The following is an 11,546-nucleotide window of genomic DNA, read 5'->3' on the forward strand; positions in this document are numbered from 1 at the left end:
TTTTGAGTCTCAAATGTTTGTCCCGCAGCTTTTGTGAGAGCTCTCCAGCTGTCTCTCTCAGAGGTACTTTCCTATATGCCAGTGAGGGCAAAATGGCGCCTGAGTGGATCTTTATAGCGCTTATTTACACTTTTGTTCAAATTTGCATTCTCACGTTTCTTTTTAAGTGTTTTTCTTAGAGGGGGGGGGGCGCTGGCGGATTAAAAAAAAACAAAAAAACAAAAGGGGGCGGTAGGCCAAAAAGGTTGAAGACCACTGGTATAGAGGGACTTCTTATGATCTGACAGTTACACTGGCAGAGGTATGTTCGGTTATTGTGTTTTGCGAGTTTTATTAATTGTTCACACTTTAATTCCGGAGAGCCGTGTAGGTGACTTTTACTTTGTTGTCTAAGCTAATAGAGCCTACAATAAGATGGTGCGCCAATGTTTAATTAGGTCTATTGATTTATTAAAAGTTGTTCATGTGCGCAATTTAATTTACTGCTGTAAGCCCAGTGACGTAAGTGGTGTTTTTTTTCCATTTGACGTCATGAAAAATTTTCATTCATAAAACATTCTAGCCAAAATTAATTCTTTGATAATTAAACATTTTCAAACCGAACAATGAGTTGAGATTTCTTTTTTCATTTCTAAACATATGCCTTGAAATTTTAAACAGACATACATACTTACAAGCATGGGCGTAGCCAGGATTTTTTTCGGGTGGGGGTTGGAGGGTTTTTTCTCCCCCCCCCCCATCCGCAAAAAAAGTTATTTATATGTATGTATGTGTGTGTGTACATAATATATATTACATTCTGACCCTTCATCCTTGCCCTAGAATAGGTTCTTCCTGGAGTTAGTGGAAAAATTGTAGACTCTCCAAGACTCGCCAAATAATATTTCTGGTATTGAAAGCCAACAAAATGCATATTCTGAGGTATCTACGGTGCATTTTCCTGCTATTAAAAAGTTTTATATCAAAAATCTAATGTGCTATTCTTACTGACTTAGACTCTCCCGCGCCGTTTGGTGCATTTGCCGTCAAGCTGTTTCCACAAAAATAATCTGACACTGGTAATGTCTGAAGCCTCTTCCCACCTGCTCTGAGGACCTCCATGAATGTGTGGTGCCAAGTTGTACTAGGATGTCATCGCAACTCTTATTATGCGTAACATGTCCCGCAAACCTCATGCGACGATCTGTCACAATCTTACTAAGGGGAGGACTCACAGTTCGACATAGGATTTCCTTGATTTAGACCCGATCTCTATAACTGACTCCTAAAATCTGTCATAGCCATCTTTGTTGAGCCACATTTAGTCTTTTTCAATTTCATTGCACTTTATTAATGGATCCCAGCCACTGGTAGACATGTGTAACTTCTCTTGATTACGATCTTGGAATTAGGTGTTTTTCAATTTCGCAGATGACTATTCATTGTACTTTATTAATAGAGCACCGCCACTGGTAGAAATGTGTAACCTCTCTTGAATACGCTCTTGAAATTAGGTGACTCTAGTTTGCTTTAGATTTTATATCGAAAAATGGAATTTTTATCGTCAAAATCATCTGTTGGGGCTTTTTAAACTAAAAAATCTCTTTAAATTCAAAAACCCAATTTAGCTATGGTTATAGAATTTGGTGACTGTAGTTTGCTTTAGAATCTATGAATGAAGCTTGAGTTATTTATGAAGAATTCTGTGACCATTTAAAAAATTACCTCCCCTGAAGTTTTTTCATTTAAAAGTGGTGTATTTTATTGAAAATTCTGCTTGCATAGATATTTTAAAAATTAAATGGACCACGTTCGTAAAAGAAAAAAGTATCCGTTGCATCAGAACATTGAATGATCTAAAATATCATGATGTCCGATTTTCATTTTCTCTTCTAGTTTCTGAGATTTAAACGGGACGGACAGCTTGACGGACCGACAGACCTCACAAAACTAATTGCATCTATACCCATTTCGGGGGCCGCCAAAAATACTTCCGAAAAAAACAACAACAAAGCTTTTATTAAGTGTATCAATATGTTAGGAACAGTGAAGTAATTACATTTGTAATAGATCTAGAATAATAATAATAAATCTGTGTGATTAGAAATAGTTTTTGTACCAATTGTTTTGTTTAGTGCAACTTCATGCTTTTAGCTTTCTGGACCAGTTTTTTAATTCGAATTCGAAATTGTGGGCTTCTCAAGCCAACGTGGTAATTACTCTGCTAGCTAAGAGTCTATGAATATTTAAGATTGTATCTATTGTTTCTCTTTCATGTTTGTGTTAACAAAGGGGACTAATTCAGCTAAAAAAATGTTTGTTGTAAAATGTTTGACATGTTTCGGATGTTCCTTCAGAGTTGAAGATACATTACTTTGTAGTACAAACCGGCAAAGATATGAACCCGGGACCATCGACAAGTTTGAACGACAGTATTGCGCTCAGACCACACGATCAGGCAGCCAACACTTCAGTCGAGTACAATTTCTTTCCCTTGTTCAAGATACCAAACAAAATAGTTTATTACCAATAGTTAATTAACTAATTGGTTAATTTTTTTTTATTGATTTTTGCGTTGTCAGGTTAAAGAAATAATTTTGTGAAATTCAGCTTGATCCGAAATTATGTGTCGGAGAATAACATGTACAAACTTTTGACCAGACAGACAGACAGACAGACAGTTGATATAAGCTTTGTACGAATCGCAGATATTCGGGATCTCTGAGTAAAAAGGTTTCTTTTGAACAGCCTTACATATATGAACATACAAAAGAGACTTTTGCGAGTTGAGGGTGTTGCCGAAATGATTGTATTGTTAGGCTAGAAGACGGCATGATACCAAAGGGTACGAAGATAAATTGATACTGTTGTTATTATTACATTGTCAATCCATTGGCCTCCTTCAGTCGTAGAACGACTATGGTTCATCTCAGAGCACACTTCCTCATGTGGCTGTCGAGCCCTATTTTGGAGAGACACTCCCGTCCACAGATAGCGCAGGTTAAAGTGGCTTTTGCTTCGGTGGTAGAGAAGCTGGCCGTTTTTCGGATTGTGCGTTTTTCTTCCTGAGCTGAGACCCATGTACTTTCACTGTCCATAGCTTTCTTGGTCACTGTCTCTCTCCACCTGTTGCGGTCTAGAGCTATGTCTTCCCAATCGTCAGTATTGATATTCACTGATTTGAGGTCACGTTTTATTACATCTATGTAACGAAGGTTGGGGCGACCAGTTTTTCTTGTGCCAGTCGCGAGTTGACCATAGAGGATGACTTTCGGGATGTGCTTGTCATCCATCCGGCGAACATGTCCAAGCCAGCGCAAACAGCGTTGTCTGAGGGCTGTAAAGATGCTGGGAATACCTGATCGCGCAAGGATCTCAGTATTGCACACTTTTTCTTTCCATGTGACATTCAAGATCCTACGGAGACATCTCAAATGGAACGAGTTCAGTTTTCTCTCTTGCTTTGCGTAGGTGGTCCATGATTGACTGCCATACAGCAGTGTACTCATAACGCATGCCTTGTAGACTTCCATTTTGGTCACCGTAGTTAGCTTATGGTTTTCCCAAACTCTTGGTCTGAGTCTAGCGAATGTCGAGGCAGCCTTCCCTATGCGTTTTTTCATTTCCTCTTCTAGAGACAGGTCATCTGTAATTGTGGATCCCAGATAGCAGAATTCGTTTACGGTGTCCAGCTTGTTATCGTCTATGAGGATGGAGGATGGTGCTGTAGCAGGTGGTCCCATAACATCTGTTTTCTTCGTGCTAATAGTCAAGCCATATTCTTTACAGGCCTGAAAGAAGCGGGACATTAGTGACTGAAGTTCCTCTTGCGTGTGTGCCACTACCTCTGCGTCATCCGCGAATAGCATATCTCTTACGAGGGTGGCTCTGATTTTAGTTTTGGCCCTCAGTCTGGCAATATTTAGGAGTTTGCCATCAAATCTGGAATGGAGATAGATGCCTTCAGTGGATTTGTCAAACGCGTTGTGGATTAGCAGTGAAAATAGTATTCCAAAGAGGGTTGGGGCCAGGACACATCCTTGTTTAACTCCGCTGTTTATATTGAAACTTTCAGAGCTGGCACCGTTGAATTGCACTGTACCCATCATATTTTGTTGGAAAGATATGATTACATTTAGTAGCTTGGGTGGACAGCCTATTATCTGTAAAATTTTAAAGAGGCCATGTCTGCTAACTAGATCGAAGGCCTTTGTCAGGTCAATAAACGCAATGTACAAAGGCATCCTTTGTTCTCTGCACTTTTCCTGGAGTTGGCGGATGGAGAAAATCATGTCAATCGTGGATCTCCCTGAGCGAAAGCCGCATTGTGATTCTGGATAGACCCGATCAGCGAGTTTTTGTAGCCTGGGAATTATCACTCGAGCAAAGACTTTGCCTACAATACTTAATAGGGAGATTCACCTGTAATTGTTGCAGTCACTTCTGTCACCTTTGTTCTTATACAGTGTAATGATTTTAGCATCCCGCAGGTCTTGTGGCACAGCACCTTCTTGCCAACATTTGCAAAGCAGTTTGTGTAGAGGTTGGATTAGAGTAGTTTTGCATTGTTTTAGAAGATCTGGGGGGATACCATCGCATCCGGGTGCTTTGCGGGCAGCAATGTTGTCTATGGCTTTGTTGAGCTCTGAAAGGGTGGGTGTTTCATCTAGCTCGTTCATTGTAGGTAATCGTATGATGGCCTTAAGGGCTGAGTCAGAGACTGAGCTTGTTCTGGCGTACAGTTCAGAGTAATGTTCAAACCATCTGTGCATTTGTTGGCACATCTCTGTGATAGTTTCCCCAGTGGTTGATTTCAGATCTGCTGTCTTGTTTTGGGAGGGTCCGAGAGCCTTTTTGATTCCTTCGTACATCCCTCTTATGTTACCCACTTGGGCTGCGAGCTGAATACTCTCACTGAGCTCTACTCAGTATTCATTGGCACAGATCCTTGCTGTCCTCTGTGCATTGGCTCTAGCTTCAGGTTTAGCATGTTGCGTTGGGTAGGTTTTGCCTTGTAAGTAGCGAGTGCATCTCTCTTTGCTCTGATGACAGGTGCTAAAATAACTGCTTTAGAGTCGAACCAATCATTTTGTTTTGTAATTTTTCTTCCAAAGATTTCCAGGGAAGTCTTTTGTATGGTGGACTTGAGGTGTTCCCATTTTTCTGTTGCTGTATTTTCAGAGATATTTTTATACTCGCGTTCAAAAGATTCCGCAAACTGTATCTGGAGATCAGGGTGACACATCCTGCTTACATCCGATTGGGGTCTTCCAATCTGCATGGTATGGTGGATTTTTTTGGGGAGAAGATTGATCTTACAACATACCAAGGAGTGATCTGTGTCGCAGTCTGCACTGTGGTAGGACCTGGTAAGCTTGACAAATTTTAAGCACTTTTGTCTTACTATGATTAGGTCTAGTTGGTGCCAGTGTTTGGAGCGAGGGGGCCTCCAAGATACTCTGTGCTTCGGTTTAGTCTTGAAACAGGTATTAGTGACGCAGAGGGAGTGTAGTGAGCAAACCTCGAGGAGCCTTTGTCCATTTTCATTTACTTTTCGACATTGTCAATATTCCTATGTATTTCATGAACTGATTGTTATGAGAATATGCTTGTGTAAGCCTGGCCTAATGGGTGTTTTAAAATGACCATCTAACTGATGGCTAGTGAAGGGCCACTCTCTCATTCAAAGCTATGGAAGAAGCTATTCCCTAACAAAACTAAATAGGATTTTGCTACGGCAATCGAGGCAACGCTATTTAATGCTGTTCTAATATCCTTTTTAAAACAAAAATAAACGTCAATTCTTAGCTTGTATAACTCAAAATACTTTTTTAATAGTTTAAATAATTGTATTCTATAAAATAAAACTGTTTGCATAAATGTTACAAAAATATACAGAAAAGCCTCCCTGCCCCCTGTTTTTTTTTAAATTTTACTCTGTCTGGTAAAAAGTTCGAACACGTTGTTTTTGTTTACACCTATTCAAGTTGAAACCGTCCACAATTATTTATTGTATTATACCTAACACAGCTTGAATGAAATAAACAATTTACCAATTGGCTATGTTGCTTCAAGTAAACATTATATATGTGTCGGTCGCAAGTAGCCCAATTTTTATGCAAAAGAAGTTACGAAAGACTTAATTTAGATATACATCTGGCCTCTATTTAGTCTAAATTAGATCTAGATTGTTGTCAAAACTGCGCGCTATAAAAGTAGTTAGTTTTTTTTTTAAACTTACAACCAAAGCGAAGTTTGAATTCTATATTCTGTACTTACACATGCACGACTAATGGATATATCTTCGAGAGACGAGTCTCTTTGAACCTCGAGGCCGTGGGTAGTAGGTCACATCGCCTACCCCTTGTGCCGACACTGGATTTGGATTCACTTTCAAAATAGTAACGGTACTTGTTGTATTGATGGAAGTGGTAGCAGCAGAGTCGCTATTTTAACATTTTAGCAAACAAAGTTTCTGTCTACGTAAACAATAAACGTAATGACTATGGTGAACATGTGGGGAAACTTCTAGATCTACTTACTTTCTAGTTGTTGACTGCTGTCTGTTCAGATGACTGTGCACACATCTACGTCAAAAGCTTCAAATAACAATCAGCGCCTTTTTTTTTCTTTGCCAACTAAACTGGACGTTTGAACAGCATGTCGTAGGCAGGGAGGTGGCCACGTTGGCTCGCTCGCTGTTTTTTTTTTTTTTTTTTTGAATATTTCCCCTGACCCTTTTTAGTCTTTCTCACTACCTCTTTCTCTATCCCATTACCACCTATCAGTCTCGCTTCTTCTTTCGCTCCACTCCCCCCTCCCCCCAATTCTTTCGTTCTCTGTTTTGTGAACTGGTACGACATTTTTTGCAGAGTTTCATTAAGACTGAGAGAGAGAGAAGAAGCAGTGCACATAGAGTCCCTTTTGGAGACGCACTCTGTGAAACATTAGAAAAAAGCTGACAGATTTATTTTATATCTGAATCGCTTTTATTTACAAGAACTCTGCCATTATAAATGTGTGAGCTTGCGCTCCCAGAGCTATTTTTATATGTAATTTTAGCTATTTTTGTGTATTCTATTTTTATAGGCTAGTGCCAAATTTATTATTTGTACATCCCCTTAGTGTTATATAGGTTGGTGCGGGATAGTATAAAAGGATGTACATGCTGTCTTAAAACAGTTGAGTGTACATTTGACCAGTGGTCAGTATAGTATCTCTGTCTGTGTGACAGCTGAAGATCTTTGTGGTCTGTCGTCTAATTATTTTATTATTCTGTACCTGGGACGGCCTGTAAGTTTATAACTATTTTATATTTTCTTTTACTAGATCTATGTGTAAATATGCTAGATATATCTTAATTTAGTTTTCTGGAATATTTTTCAAAAGAGTTGACAGTTGTTCCCAACATGCTGTATTGAAAATGGCGGTGACCAGCTTAGCCTGATATGAATATGTTGTTTATGTTCTAGATCTAATAGAATATATGATTTTGTATTTATAGTTTTGCATTTATGTATTGCAGGCTATTATTACTGCTGAATATTACTGCTGAATATAGCTGCTGAAATACATGCTGCTGAATATAACTGCTGTGTTATTGCTGCTTGAAGCTGCTTTTACTCTGCTGCATTTATTACTGCTTATTGATAGTATTCAGTATTGTTATTGTTTCTGTAGATCTAGTCTAAATCTAGGGAATCTAGTGTTATTTTGTTTAAGAAGTGTTGCCTTAGTCGGCTTAGTGGCTTAGTTATAGTCTGTTTCTGTTCTTAGTGAATACTAATAGTAAGGTACTAAGGCTAAGGTGTTCTTGTTTTGGTTTTAGTTATGGGTTGGTTGTAGTAGTAGAATATTGTAGATCTAGACTAGTTTATTGTAGTGTGTTTGTGTAGATCTAGGTCTAGTGTAGTAGTTGTAGTGATTTAGTTAGATAGTTGGTTTGATCAGTTTGTGTTAGTTATTTTGGTTAGTTTGTTGGTGTTTGTAGTGGCGTAGATTTAGAGGGTTTTAGTTAGTTGTAGTGGTTAGTGTATATATTATATTTTATTACTGATTTATTTTTTTGATTTCTATGTAAGTAAAATTTCATTTTTAATATTTAATTTGAAGTAAAGTTTCGTTGGTGCTTTCATTTAGTTTAGGTTAGTATGTCTGGTTACTTAGGCGACTCTAGCCCCTTGGTCGTAGACTGAGGTGTCACAGATGAAACCCACCCAGTAGAGCTACCATCTGCCTACTGTTATAAAATTTAATGTTGAGCAGAGAAAAGGTCTCCACTCTGCGCCTCCTGACCTGCTCACATTTTTGGTGTCAGAAGTGGGATCTGTGCTTGAGTGACCAGACTTATATTTTGTGGGATAGGTTAGGGTTTTGTACGAGTTAAGTTTAGGCAGTGATAGGAAGTAGTGATAGTGATAGTTTAGTTTTCCTTTGGCGTTTGTTAGAGAGGTTAGTAGGCTTTATTTTGTTGAGTATTTACGAAGATGAACAGCGAGGCAGAAGCAGCAGCAAGAATGCAGCCGTTTCAGACAGTGATCTTGGTGCCTAGGACAGAGATGAGTATCCTGCGCTTCCATGGTGATGGTCCTGCCAGGGAAGTTGAAGAGTTCCTTCAAAATGTTGAGAGAGCATGGAAGTCTCAACACATGGTACATCCAGAGGAAAAATGTGACTTCCTCTTTGCACATCTAGGTGAGGCAGTGAAGGCCGAACTTAGGTGTCACCCTCAGGCGACAAGGGCATGTCAAGATGCCCTGGTACAGGTTCTACGCTCCACTTATGGAGAAAGGCGGAGCATCAACTGCCTCATTGGGCAGCTGTTCAGAATAAGCCAGCACCCGAATGAGTCTGTCCGCACCTACTCACACCGTCTCCTTCAGGCATTTGAAGCACTCACTGACAGACGGAGAGCTCTATCTGAAACTCCCTTCAGTGAGTCTATCCTGAGGGACCAGTTCGTAGAAAACCTCAGTGACAGGACCCTAAGGAGAGACCTGCGAGAGAGACTAAAAGATAGGCCAGAAACCGAATTCCTGGCGTTAAGAGACACAGCCATTAGGTGGGCGCATGACGAGGATGTCGCACCGCAAGTCAACCACACATGCAGTGAGATAAAGATTGAAGGCCAGCTAGCTGCGCTTTCCAAACAAGTGGAGGAGCTGGCAGCACAGATTGTGTGCCTACAACTTTCGGGGCCACAGAACTATAGCTGTCCCCACTGCAACAACCATCAACCCGATCACATTAGCGGCAATGTGGGACCGATAACCTCGCAACCGGGTAGGCAAGCAAAGCGCACCTTTAGCCTGAAGGGATAACTGAGGAAAAACAGGAAGTGCTATACCTGTGGCAAACCTGGCCATCTTGCTAGAAATTGCCGGCTGAAGAACAGGTTCCACCAAGGTCAGCAAGGGAAATCAGGGAACCAAGCTAATCGTCGATATCACCAAGGCAACTGCTCTAAATGTGGTAGCCGGGACCAATTCACCCGAGCTTGCCCTAATATTACTGCAGCAGTGCGCAACATTCAGGCCGCCTCAGTGGAACAACCACAGGCAGTACAACTGAAACCTGCCCCCAAGCCAACAGAATTGTCAGTTGAAGTGCCACTGAATCCTAGGCAATCCAACACTGCAGTGGTCCACACAAGCCAACCCGCAGCGGCAGAAATGTTGTCAATGCATGCAGAAGTAGCCTCAGCTGACGCTACCCAAAACCACGTGGAGGCTGATAGGGAAACACACACCTTCCTAGAGTTGCGTCAGCCTGAATCCACCCTTAATCCTCAGGATGATACAGAAGGCCGGAGGAAAAGGAACGACCATCTGAACATTGGATGCAGAGTTCTTGTCGAACAGAGAGTCAGAGGCCAGGGCAGAATGTTCATGCAGTATGAACCCTCGTGTTATGTAATTACTGCAGTACCCAAGTATGTTTCTGGCTGGTACATGGTAGAAGCAGAAGATGGCAGTACTTACAGATATGTACGACAGGAGGAAATGAAGTTCGTTTCCTCCCCTTACTAGCATAATTTTTGTATTTGTAATTTTTTAATTTAATATGTTGATTGCATTTCTATTTATCAACATGTATATATTGCAGTAACTTATGAGTACATGTTATCTACATGAGTTTTTAAAAGCTTTTTTTTTAAAGCTTAATAGTTGCTGTACCTATTTGAGAATGTACAGAATCAAGAGTACTTTTTTGTGTTTTTAGCTGATGAAGTGTATTCCTTTTTTTGCTTTTGTCCTTGGAAAGCAATGTAATTTAAGTCATGTCATGGAGCTGTAATATTTTTGTGTCAAATAGATTTTAGTGTGTATTGTCTTTGATGGTAGAATATGTCAGCAGTATGTATGTAATGCATTTTAAGTACTTTGTTATTATCTTGTTTTGCGGGGACGCAAAAATTTAAGGCGGGATGAATGTGAGATTTGCGCTCCCAGAGCTATTTTTATATGTAATTTTAGCTATTTTGTGTATTCTATTTTTATAGGCTAGTGCCAAATTTATTATTTGTACATCCCCCTATTGTTATATAGGTTGGTGCGGGATAGTATAAAAAGGATGTACATGCTGTCTTAAAACAGTTGAGTGTACATTTGACCAGTGGTCAGTATAGTATCCCTGTCTGTGTGACAGCTGAAGATCTTTGTGGTCTGTCGTCTAATTATTTTATTATTCTGTACCTGGGACGGCCTGTAAAAATAGAATACACAAAAATAGCTAAAATTACATATAAAAATAGCTCTGGGAGCGCAAGCTCACAAACGTAAAAAAATACTATTTTAAAAATGAAGTACATAAGTGTTCTATGGATTATAAACATTAATCATTGAAGTCCCGATATGTCTGTAATAGATTTTCATATAGATAAAAATTAAACCTGCTAAATCATGGCAATAGTTTGATATTTAAACCCCCTCTTATGTAAATACTCCTTTATTTCTGGTATTGTATAATGTTTGTTCGGCCATCCATGTGTGATGTATTGAATCAATGTTTGTTCGGCCATCCATGTGTGATGTATTGAATCAATGTTTGTTCGGCCATCCATGTGTGATGTATTGAATCAATGTTTGTTCGGCCATCCATGTGTGATGTATTGAATCAATGTTTGTTCGGCCATCCATGTGTGATGTATTGAATCAATGTTTGTTCGGCCATCCATGTGTGATGTATTGAATCAATGTTTGTTCGGCCATCCATGTGTGATGTATTGAATCAATGTTTGTTCGGCCATCCATGTGTGATGTATTGAATCAATGTTTGTTCGGCCATCCATGTGTGAGGTATTGAATCTATGTTTGTTCGGCCATCCATGTGTGATGTATTGAATCAATGTTTGTTCGGCCATCCATGTGTGATGTATTGAATCAATGTTTGTTCGGCCATCCATGTGTGATGTATTGAATCAATGTTTGTTCGGCCATCCATGTGTGATGTATTGAATCAATGTTTGTTCGGCCATCCATGTGTGATGTATTGAATCAATGTTTGTTCGGCCATCCATGTGTGATGTATTGAATCAATGTTTGTTCGGCCATCCATGTGTGATGTAT

The 11,546-nt window shown here is 39.7% G+C and overlaps 1 protein-coding gene across 1 annotated transcript in view; it reads right to left on the reverse strand.

Moving 5' to 3' along the window:
* The window catches only part of LOC106058204 (neprilysin-1-like), a 217,447-nt gene extending 210,885 nt beyond the window's left edge, over positions 1–6,562 (reverse strand). The window contains exon 1 of the mRNA XM_056007389.1: positions 6,522–6,562. The gene's annotated coding sequence lies outside the window, so the exon portion shown is untranslated. The remainder of the gene's footprint in view (positions 1–6,521) is intronic.
* Between the last annotated feature and the right edge of the window lie 4,984 nt (positions 6,563–11,546).

This window comes from Biomphalaria glabrata, chromosome 13 (genome assembly GCF_947242115.1).
Source record: "Biomphalaria glabrata chromosome 13, xgBioGlab47.1, whole genome shotgun sequence".
Lineage (NCBI taxonomy): Eukaryota > Metazoa > Mollusca > Gastropoda > Planorbidae > Biomphalaria > Biomphalaria glabrata.